Here is a 12926-nt window from a genome sequence, read left to right as displayed (position 1 = left end):
CACACACACACACACACACAGAGAGAGAGAGAGAGAGAGAGAGAGAGAGAGAGAGAGAGAGAGAGAGAGAGAGAGAGAGAGAGAATAAAAAAAATCACTACAAACAAAACTGTACTCCATTATTTCTTGATCAACTACTCCTGAACATGAGAAACATGAGGTCTGCCCTGGAGTGGCTGATATATCAGTGTCATTCCACTAAAGAAAATTTTATTTTCCATCTCCCAGCAGGTACGATGACAGTTCCTTTCACCTTTACCATAGTGGCTACTTTATATTCATTAATCCATACATTTACAAAAATATATAACAAAATAAAATATAATAAAACAAAAAGTATGACATCAAAGTCTAATAAGACAGAGGCCCACTTGTTCACACACTCAGGAACTCCATGAGAACACTAAACTGGTAGCCCACTACAGACTCACGCAGGCCTTGTGGGTGCTGCTTCATCTCTGACGTACAATGAACTTAGCTCATGTTGACTTAGAGGACTTTGTTTTCTTGGTACCCTCCATTCTCCTTGGCTCTACCTCGTCTTATGCTGGGTTCCCCAAACACCTGGATCTTCAGTGAAGACTTTTGAGAGCCAGAGAGCTTGAACCAATGTTCCAGAAACTCTGAAAGACCACAGATGCCAACCTAAACGTATTATACCCAGCAAAACTATGTCCGTCATAATCAAAGGAGAAAGACATTTTCCATAAAAAAGTAAAATAAAAACAGATTTAAAGAATTTATGCTCACTCTAAGAAAATGCCATCACAATATGAAAATAGCATAAATCAATAAACAGTATTAAATAATAATTCTCAATATTAACGGTCTCCCTGATTTCCAGAGACACTGACCATTGGAATAGAATTAAAGACCCAGATATAAGTTTACACATCTACAGCCCAGTGATTTTTAATGAAAAGGCCAAAAATAAACAGTTGAGAAAAGACAGCATCTTCAACAAACAGTACTGGTCAATCTGGATGCAGAAGAAGTAAACTAGATCCTTATCTCTCATCCTGCACAAAAGTCAACTCTGAATCTGGTAGGCAAGAAAGTAAGGAATATGCTTGAACAGCAAAGGGCTTTCTAAAGAGGATGCCAGTAATACAGTCATTAAGAGCAACATTTGACAAATGAGCTTACAGGAAACAATCATTTTGTGCAGCAAAAGGTACCACCATTCCAGTGAAAAGGAGGCCTATAAAATGGTGGGGAAGCCCCTTTAGCAGCTATATATATTACAGAGGGATAGTGTAGAGACCATAAAAGAACAAAATTCCCCCCAAACAAAACAAACAACAAGAACACAACCCAATTAAAAAGTGGGGCATGGGACTTTTGAGCACTCAAAGCACAAATGAGTGAAAAACATCTTTTTAAAAGTTCAACATTCTTTCCATCGGGGAAATACAAATTAGCACACTACTTTAAGGGACTGAGAGACAGTTGGGTGGTTAAGAGCTCTTACTGCTCTTGCAGAGGACTGGGGTTCTGCTCCCAGCATCCACATAACTGTTCACAATGGTCTGTCACTCCAGTTCCAAAAGATCTGAATTCCATGGGCACCAAGTCTGTATGTGGTGCCTATACATACATGTAGGCAAAATACTCATGCAAATAAAAATAAATGTTTTTTTATTAAAAAAATAAACCTACATTGAGAGTATATCTTACTCCAATAAGAATAGCTAGGGCTTAAAAAAAAAAGGAACAAACAAATGACAGCAGCAAGTTTTGGCATAGATGTGAGGAAGGGGAAACTCATTTGCTGCTTGTGAGAGGGCTAACTAGTACAGTCTCAGTGGAGATCAATGAGGAGATGCCCCAGAAAGTTAGATGTCACGTGATCCACTTGAGCACATGCATACCCAACAGAGCCTTCATCACATACATATATATGTTCATTCATGGTCATTGCTATCCTATTCATAATAGCCAAGACAACAGAAACAACCTAGATGCTCATCAGCCGAAGAGTGGATAATGAAAATGTGATACATTTATAGAATTATAGAATGAAATGTTGTTCGGCTATTAAGAAGAATGAAATGATGAGATTCACAGGTGAAAGGGTGAAGCTGGAAACATCATCTTGAGTAGAGGCAGCCCAGATGTAGGAAAGCAAAGATGCATGCTTTCTCTCCTATGTGGCTTTTAGCCTGTGTGTGTGTGTGTGTGTGTGTGTGTGTGTGTGTGTGTGTTGTACATGGTGTGTGTAGGCTTGTGTTTTAATGCCCACAGAGGGTAAGAAACTAGTAAGGGGATATATGAGAGGGGCAAGTCTTGCAAGCTAATGGAAATAAACTACAGCGATAGGAAGGGAAAGAGGGTTAATGGACAGGATCGAATGGGGTGGGGGATGGGAAGACAGGGTAGAGAAATGAGCACAGGTAATAACTAACACAATGACTTTTGAAACTGTTGTGTAGAAACCCACTACTGTAGAACCTCCCTAAAATATATACATACACACATATATACATATATATAAATATATACATATATATATGTATGTATGTATGTGTGTGTGTGTGTGTATATATATATACACACACACAAAAGTAGTTTAAGTGTAGGAACCCTATACTGGCATGGGAAGAGGGAGATGAGGGGGTATCAACAACAATGTCTCCTCCAGACACCATAGATCACCAAATGAACAGCCCGGTGCCAAGGACACCTTTCTGTGTTGTTTACCAATGAGATCTCACAGAACTCCCCAGAAGATTCCAGGCTGTTGCCATTGCTCCCAGTTACCCTTCAGAACTGGATGGTAAGACCATGCTGCTAAATACAGAACATGGAGAGGTGAAGCCGGTACAGACCGCCACTAGCTAACTTTCACAGGGACAGAAGGTGTCATGCACACTACAGGGGGAAAAAAACAAACGGTCAGCAGTCACACCCCACTGCAAACCCTAGGAGCTGTAATAAAACCTGGCCTGGCAAGAGATGCCCATTGGTATAATAGTGACATACATGTTGTAGAGTGTTTGACTAGCTATTAGACTGGGTTTACACAAGATAGAACATATGCCTGATATCATTAACTAGTAAAAGTCCCATGGCTTTCTAGGTCATAGATCCTTGGGGCCAACATCATACTATTATTCTGCTAAATAGGCATAGCAACAAACTGCTTCATAAGTCCTTGTCTTTATAAATCAATGCACTTACCAATCCTCATCAGAGAAGCTTCTTTTAACACTAGATGCTCTGTATTTAAACTAATACTCTGTATTCCATTATATAGACACCTACAGCTGGTCAAATAGAGACACTAAAATTGTGGACTGTTCATCTCCGAATGACGCATCTACATCATACCTCCCACCTCAAGGCCAAGAGACCATCTTAGAGGGGCAGAAAGATTGTAAGAGCCAGAGGTAGAGGGTATCTGCAGCAAAACAGTGTGTCTGCATCCCGTGGCAGGGTTACTGCACACATGAACTCACAGTGGCTGTGACCGCAGGCTCAAGACAGCAGAAGTTCAGTCCATACAGTTTTCCATCACAGCGTCAGGAGATGGTTATGGAATCATAACTATTAGTGATTGATGGCTGCTGGGAGATGGGGAATGAGTTTTCTTCGATGATAGATCCCCTGAGGGACTACTCTTTATCTAAAAGATGTATGGACGTCTCTATACCCATGCACATACAGGCAATGCTTTGTGGACTCTGAGATTTTTTTTTTTAATTGCATAGAGTTTGGAGGGGAAAGTGGTGGGACAAAGGGGAGTAATTGGAATGAAAGGAGAGGGAATTAATTTGATTAAAATATACTCCATACATGTATGCAATTCTCAAACTATAAGAAATTGTAAAAATCAATAGGCCATGTATCAAGTCAAAATTTTTTAACATGTTTAACATTTGAAATAATATCCTACATCATTTCTGATTAGAGAGGAATGAAACTAGATATCAATAGCAAGGGAAATGCTAAAAATTACCCAAGGACATGGAGACCAAGTGAACGTAAAGGAAAAATGGGTCATTGAGGCAGTCAGAAGGGAAATTTAAAAATTCTTCAAATTAACCATTAGTTGAAACACAATCAATAACCATTTGTTAATATTTTTATGTCTTAATAAAATTTATTTTTTACTGGAAGTTTATGGAACAGTTGAGAATACCTGGCATCAGCATTTCCCAGATACACATCATTTGGATGTCTACAGATACTTCCTCATAGAACAATTGCTTTCATGACTACAATAGACCTAAGGACACCAGCTCCTCTCTACTATATGATCCCAAGATGTTCGTTCCACTATCAGAATTTGTTCATTATCCTCCACTAACAGACCAGCACATTGCATTATATTAAATAGGGGGCAGAAGAGAGAAATTTGTGAATTTAGTCCACCGATTCACCAATTTGCAGATACTAACAGAGGACTATGAATGAACAATCCTCTTTCCTCATAGCACTTGACATAATTACTAATTTCCTTTATTTTATGTACATGTGAATATTGTATACACACACACACACACACACACACACACACACACACACACACGTATATTCTTCAATGACACTCCATGACAGAGAAACAGCATTTATCCCATTTGTCATCTATTCCTCGTGCTTGTACGTGTTACATACAGACAGTCTGGTATCTGTTAAATGAATAGGTTCCATTATTCAATATTTTCCAATTAGTCAGACACTATACATATTTTTTTCCAGTGAAAACAGTAAATAGGTGTCTTTTTCAAAACATGTTCCAGGCAAAGGTAATCAGAATACCTCCCAAAGTCAGGGTCTAATTTAACCTGACAGACACACAATCAAATCAGAATTATAATTATTAAATAATAATTCTGACTTAGTATTGTTTTAGTATCTAATACTCCACAGTTTTTTTTTTCTTTCTCTCTTCCTTCTTTCAGGTTTCTCTGTGTAGTCCTAGATGTCCTGGAATTCACTCTGTAGACCAGACTGCCCTTGAACTCACAGATATCAGCCTGCCTCTGACTCCACAGTATTGGGATCACAGGCGTGCACCATCAACATCCAACTCAGTTCTCCAGTTTCTTAAAGACAAAGGGGTCTGTTCTTACAGTCCTCTGAAGCTTATCCTATCCCATGACAGAGAACGCTGATATGGCAGGATAGAACTCCGTAAAATCATCTCAAGGATCTAAGGGCTCCTTCACCATTTTAAAAAAAACTGCCTCACTCTGAGGATATATTCTTTGTCTCTTCTATTTTACTCATTTTAGCAAGGATTTGAGTCACCATTTTGTGACTGTTCTCCCTCATTATTCCCAAAGGTTGCTGGTTGGAATCAGCTTTCAGTTTCACAGACCAGCATCTGCTGAGATAAACACAGACGCGCACTTGGTATACTCAGTCAGAGGCACACAGAGCTCCATCTTTGTTCTATCACTGAGAAAGCATTCAGAAATACAGTCTTCCCTTTCCTTCCAAGCACAGAGAGGGTGATCTCATTATGAACAGAAACGCCCCTTGCACATACAGATTCCCTTCACTAGATAGGTCTAAAAGGATAACTAACCCACTGGCAGCTTCACATACCAGTCTTTGCTACAGTTGAGGTCAACATAAACCTGGTTAACAGAAAGGGCAGGAAAGCATCTCCCTTGCTGAACCAAGATGTCTTGCATCATAAGCTGCCCAAAGAAACAGATCTGGCTGATCTGAGGGTGCAACTCTACAACAGCTATTTCCTCTTTATTTGGCTCTTTAAAAGTTTCTGTGTGCTAGCTGAAAATGAACCTCAGGGCTGGAGGGGTATGGCTCAGTACTAGAGCTCATTTTTAGCCCAAGAGAGACCGGCCCTGGTTTCCATCTCCAACCATAGTAGCATTATTTCTGGGATGTCTTTGATCCTTGTCTAAACTATCCCACAAATAAACAATCCCATCCACATTAAAATTTCCTTGTCACAGTCTTTATGTTTCTAAGATAGTTCTAGAAAACAAAGTAAAACTTAGGAAACAGTTGAACACAACCTGAATGTGTAAAATTCAAGCAAACAGTAAACATACAGGGAGTTGTCATGCAATAAAATTAGCCAGAGTTCCAGACACTAGATCTCACCTACCACAAACTCCACAGCAGTAGTTTCTTCTCTCGTAGCGCAAACTGACCCTTGGCACTAACCGCTAAGGCATCAACCAACCTAGGATGGTTCCACAACCCAGCCATTCTACTTAGCCAAGGAACTCAGTTCTTTTTTCTTGACTGAGCAAATGAAACTCTTGAGCTCTCTCCACAGGACCTATTCCTGTTCTGCCTGAAACCAGTTTAGTATCTAGCTGGCCCAGTCAGGCATTGGAGACCTCTTCAAGAGGACCTGGTCTTGTTTCTGGTTAAAACTTCCAACCCCAGTTTTGATTTTAAAATGTTTGCTCAACTGAGCTCAGTTAACACTAAACACAAGTCCACAGAGCTTCAGAAGTCAAGAGAAAACATACCTTTTGACTCCCAGGTAGAGAGCAAGGACTCAATGCCACAAGATGTCCACCAGGCTCAAGCGTGGAGACCCAGAGCTTCCAGCATCCATAGACTCCACTTTGGATCCCTTTACTCTGCAGATACTGTTTTTAAAAAGTATTTAAGTCAGTCACATGTGCACCAATCTAAGTGAAACACATTCACTGGGCAACAGCTCCCAGAACAGGCTCTGAGAAGCCCCAGAAACCCAGAGCGTATCAGTAGGGAAATAGCAGCGAGGGATTAAAATTCTAATTGGCTACAACCTAATCAACTAATCAGCCAACTGCTTACAGCTTAACTAGTTAGTTACTTACAGCCTAATCATCTGGCTACAGGGCAGATGAAGTTCATTGACTGTCATTAAGTATGACATTGCTTTGGTGTGCATTGCTTTGGTGTGTTCCACCCATTGTGGGTTCTCAGCCCAAAATCCATGCAAAATTTTATTTAATGTCACACTACTACTTTGTAGATGAGCACTATAAAAAGGTGGGCAGGGGAGCAGAACCCATCTCAAGAGCCCAGTTTTCTGTGTACAGCATGTTGGTACAGCATACTCAGATGTGGGAAGAAAGACCTGTTAGCTATGGTACAAATTATTACCTTACACAGCTCTATGGAAAGTCTATTAATAGGGTGAAGCCAAAGTCTCTTAGAACTACCCTTCCTCTTTCATTAGGCTCTGCCTGGAGACGGCTATCAGAAGCAGGGAGGTGAAGGATGAAGATGTTTGTAGCATGCCCAGCTAGAATTTGTGTATCCGTCTGGCTTTAACATATCCACAAGCACTAACCTTTCTAAAGAAGTGTCTTCGCTTCAGTGTTCCGTCCCTTTGGAATATACTCGCTCTGTTAAGTGGTGGTGTGCTAAAGTAATTTTACACCTACGCCTGTTGCACCCCAACTGATACTTGTGAATGACCCACTGTGACGCATGCCCTTCCTCATTCCAGCAGTGGCCCAGGCACAGCTGTGGTGCCTTGGGTCTTTAGCAGGAAAACAACAGGGTGATTCACGAAGGTTGGGTGTAATCATTGCATTTGAAAACACAAATGTTAATAAAGAATAGTATTTCCCAGCTGGTCCCACCTCTAACGGCTGAGGGCTTCTGGGAGAGGGAGAGTCAGCTTTCTTTAAAGCTGGGACCCCTTAGTAAGACGACCATACTCCAGTGGACAGCCCACACCCAGGAGAATGTGAGCAACTCCGACTGTACTTTATGGTTTGTTTCAAAATAAAAGAAAGGGTTGCACAAAGCTGGTGGGACTGAAGGTCGGGTGGATCGGTGAGGAGTTAGGAGGGAAAGCCGGGGGCGAATATAGCCCAAATACATCATGTACAATTCTCAAAGAATAAAGATGTCCTATTTTTAAAAAGTGTCCCTTCCCCGGTATGTGCAGGCCTCACAACCCAGGACTTTACTCTTCCCCAGTGCAGGAACAGAATTCGTAGGGAAATCCAGTCAGCTCTTTTTATCTCCTTATGTGTTGACTTCCAGAGGAGTTAATGAAGGAAGCCCCATCAACGCCATTCCCAAGGACTCAAACCCCAGACTGCTTAAAAGGCAGGAAAGGGAGGGGGCCTCCGAGGTCCCAGTATTCATCTTCCCGGGCTCCCTGACCATGACAGTGTAACTAGCCTCCCAGGTCTCCCATTGCCACACCTCCCTTGCAAAAATGCACTTTACTCCCCCAAACCATGTGCCGAAGCAATTCTTCCTTAAGGTTCACTTGTCGTGTGTCTTGTCTCAGCAGTGACAAAACACAGCCCCTGTTGCTAAATAATGAAGCAATAGTGGGCTTGAATGTTAAAACAAATATATTCTGCAGTTAATTATGAGCACAAGTTTCATTGTGTGTGTGAGTGAGAGAGAGAGGGGGGGAGAGAGAGAGAGAGAGACAGAGACAGAGAGAGGATATAACAGGTGCAGAGAGTTGAGGTCATCTTACCTCTCAGTACTGGGCACGCCAACCTTACCCTACACTCAGGTTTGCCTAATTTACCCTATATTCCCTTCTACGCTCCTCTCCCAGAAAATAAACAACCATGTTGGTGGTTTCTCTCTTGGGTTGTGTTTGCATTAATATGGTTTTCTCTGAAGAAAACTTACGTCTTTAAGTTGGCTTAGAGCCACACCATCTACAGCATGGCTACAGGGAAGTGGGCATGACGGGGGCAGTGGGGGAATAGGAAAAGGCATTCCAACAGACACATGCACAGAAAAGCTGGAGTCAGGTGGTCTGAGATCTTTGTTGGAGAAGCCACACCCCTGGGAAGCTCAGTGCATTTCATCATAAACAACTGAATGGTGTGTGTGGTGGTGGTGGGTTATTTTGTACAGATATACAAGAAGCTAGGGTTTATGGTGTACAGCTGGGTCAAGAAAGCAGGTTTAGCTTATCTCTGTAGGGCCATTCTCTGTGGGGTGTAGCACGAGTTCTAATAGGTCTTAATAATAATAAAAGCCCGAAGTCAGACATAGGGGGAATGCTGAAATCAAAGAGACGAAGGGGCAAGCCACAGCCACAGCTTACCTTGCTAACTAACTTCCCAGCTGAAAAGAGAGTGAGTTCCTGCCTCCTTCCGCCTTAACATTTGCTCTCTCCACCCAGCCAGTTCACTTCCTGCCTGTCTGTACAGACCTCCCGGGCTCTATGGTTAACTAGTGGCTAGCTCCGCCCTCTGATCGGCAGGCAAGCTTTGTTAGAGTATAAGCAAAACATCGCAACAGTAGGGAAGCAGTCTTCAGGCCATAAATATCCAGGGGACAAAGCTATAGTGGGACATTCTCTGCAGGCACTATCAACACCACACGTGGATGGGGTGGATGGGGGGGACCACTTTGCAGTTTTCCTCCATGGGTCTGTGGCTCTGAGATCCTTGATAGAACTGTGTCCGTGTCCACTTGATATGACCGTGCCTGTGTCCACAGCACGATTTCATTCTGGACTTCATTCACTCAGGGCTTTCTCCATTCCCAGCACAGCGCTACCCCTGAACAGCAACTGCAATGGAAGTTCGACGGTAACTAAGTACAACCTGACTTAAGAACATACTCGTGTTAGGTGACCAAGTTGTAGTCGGTCAGGTTGGCAGAGCACTACCCAGTCATAAGCTGTCGGTTAGACTAGTTCCTACTACGCAAATTCTTCGATGTACCTTGCCTAAATAAGGCAAAGGCTGCTGTGACCAATCAAGCTGGTCTGTATGTCACCGCCCTTTACTGCTTATAAATCTCACATTGCTGGATGGAGTGCTCCGAGCTGACACAGCTTAAACAAAGTATATCCAACTCATGAATCCTTCTCTTCTCAAATAAACTCTGCCGAGCTCAATTTGTCTAAACTTAATTTATCTAAAAGTATTTACAATAAAATTCCACTATGTTTGTGTCTAACCCATCATTCTAACTACTGTACAATATCTTCTATGACATGTCCACCTTCCCTGTTTAACTTTTATACTTTCCTGGTGATGAATTCTCAAATTACAATGGATCTGTGAGGGAAATATTTGCAGAAATATGAAGCTTTTTGAGATATAACACTGGAGGAGAATTTTCAGGACACATGTTTGACTGATTATTGTTCTGGAAGGACTGAACCAAACTATTTATAACTCCACAAGTATGGTATGCAGTGCCTCTAGCCACACATCCAACCTCCTTGCCTCTCCAGGCTTTTCCTTTTGTCAAACAAGCTTTATCGTGTGTGTGTGTGTGTGTGTGTGTGTGAGAGAGAGAGAGAGAGAGAGAGAGAGAGAGACAGAGACAGAGACAGAGACAGAGACAGAGAGGCAGAGAGAGAGAGAGACTGCATCTTTGTGTGCAAGTTGCCTGCAAATGCCAGAGCACACATCTAATCTGTTGGACCTAGAGTCATAGGCACTTGTGAGCCACCTGATGTGGGTGTTAGGATCTGACCTCCAGTCCTCATGCTAGAATAGCCAGCACTCAACACACAAGCCCTCTCTCCAACCCCACCTGTCCAGGTTTTTGTTGTGGCTGTTAGTCTAATTGATATTAATGTTTATCTCATTTTGATGTTATTTCTATGATTCCCATCCATCTGACATTTTTATTCTGAATTTAGTTCTTCCAAGGACATAGAATGTCTTCTATTTGTTCAGATCATTCCCTAATTTACTTAATAACTTATCTATTACTGTGATTAGAATATTTATTTAGGTTGTTTATAAGAGGGGGGAAAAAGGGAGACCCAAGCTATTTATAGAGCTCATGGATCAAACAGGATGTATAGTGTATATTATGTTTCCCAGATCAGGAGGATAATGAGTTTGAGGTCAGGCTAGGCCACATAGTAAAAGACCCTATCAAGAAGAGAGGAGAGGAGGAAGGGGCAGAGGAAGGAATGAAGAAGGCCTGTGGGACAAATGAAAAGGAGAGAATGACTGCTTGAATGCTCTGATGGGAGATGTCATTCTATATATGTGTCTCTTATTGGTTAATGAATAAAGCACTGTTGGCCAATAGGAAAGCAAGATAGGCGGGACTAGGAGACAAGGAGAGAGGAGGGAGTAGGAAGGAGTCAGCATGAAGAGACTTGAGAGAACAGAGATCTAGGCCCTCTCTCCGGTAAGATGAAACCACATGGAAATACTTAAATTAATAGAAATGGGTTAATATTTAAGACGGAGCTAGCTGATAAGAAACTAGTAACTGGCCTACAGCTTTATATCTAATACAGCCTCTCTGTGTGTTATTTGGGGCTGGCGTAGCTGTGGAACCAGACCGGCAGGCGGGAAAAGCATACTCATAACAAATGCTCTGAGGCCTGCTTTGCCCTCTGATGTCCTTTGACAGATTTAGACCCACAGCCAGGAGCTCAAAGAGCATTTAGAGAAGAGTTAGAGCAGCTTCCATGATCATTCCTGCTTAATCTTTCCTGGACAACAATAGACTTTAAGACTAAGCTATAGATTGTGTTCAAGTTTCATAATATCCAATCCATGACTTCACTTTCAAGTTGTTTTCCAGTGGCAGGGGTGGGTAGGGAATGGGTGAGAAATAGCACAGCTTCATGGTCAGTGTCTTGCAGCCCAGCTGTGATGGCAGGATGTTGCCCCCTCAGAATTGAGGATTTTGGCAATCACCTCTATCCAATTTTTGGAGAGGAACTTCCTCTCCAGGAATATGAGGACAGTCTAGCTTGTATGCATCATGGAGCCTAACAAGCTTCCACTTTTGATTGATTAACTAGAGATTGGAAATGATTTTTATATAAAATCACTCAGTGGAAAGTGGGGGGGGGGCCAATATCTAGAGGTAGGTTGAAGACTTCTGTTTTGTCAAGAATTCTCCAGGTGCTTCTGCTATTCAACTAAGCTTGGGAGCTGCAACAGGCTAGGCTATTCTGTGCCATAGGCTACCTGCCACTGAGCTAGACAGTTGCACTCTTAACGTGTTCAGCAGCTGCCTCCCAGCTTCGAGATAACCACTTTCTACTGCTGTGACTCGGGTGCCTCCTCTGCATTCAGAGAAGAGAGAAAGCCCTGGTGGAATCTCCACCCACACCCTGGACTGATGCTACACCAGCAAGCCGGTTATTACATTCTTTTGTAAACTTCAACATTACACTGGCATCCTTTTCAGCGATCCAGACAAATCAGAGAGACCTAAAGCATCCTCTCAGAACTTTTCAGATAATACCTGTGTTTGGGAGTGTGCTGTGCTCAGTTAATAGCAATGGCTGCTGGTACTGGGAAGGGTATAATTCTTTCCTGGATTATAGGAACTGCAGCTCATGCAGAGAGTCCTTTGTGATGGAGACCAGTCAGGTTTTATGGACTTCTCTGCTATTTGCTCCAGTACACTTTGAAATGCAGGGTCAGCTCACGGGGCTACATCATGCAATAATAATACATTTTTATAGGTGTAGCTTGTCAGAGAAGCAACAACATGCAATACATAAAACCAATAAATGCGGGATGTCTACAGTTCCTCTCCGAGTAACCAAGTAAAGCAATAAAATTGACAGCAGACATCAAAAAATTCCCTTCGTGACTCTGTGGGGAGAATTTACTGTTGCTTAATACAGAGGAGATGTCACTGAGCCTTGGATCAGTGTGACAAAGGCAGTTAGGCCTTGCCAAGGCTTGAGATGTTGGGAACCTCAGTGTAATGCACTGATAGCAGAGAATTTCTACAAGACATTTTGGATTTTCCAAGATGTATACTAAGTATTATAGAGCGGTAGATTCACAATTAGTACCTTCCATCTTCAGTTTACTTCTGTAAGGCAAGAATCAACTGATATCATACAGAATAGACGGGCAGCCCAATGAGTTGGTGTTTTCTTTCTTCTTATTTATTTATTTATTTAGCTTCTTTATGGACTGTTTGGGAGTTTCACATCATGCCCCCCAATTCTGCTGACCTGTTGGTCCCCCCAAATCCTCCCCTTATCCCTGCCACCGCCCCCCCCCCACACA

Source organism: Phodopus roborovskii, unplaced genomic scaffold, assembly GCF_943737965.1.
Source record: "Phodopus roborovskii unplaced genomic scaffold, PHOROB, whole genome shotgun sequence".
NCBI classification, from domain to species: Eukaryota; Metazoa; Chordata; class Mammalia; order Rodentia; family Cricetidae; genus Phodopus; species Phodopus roborovskii.
Note: the sequence above shows the minus strand (reverse complement) of the source record.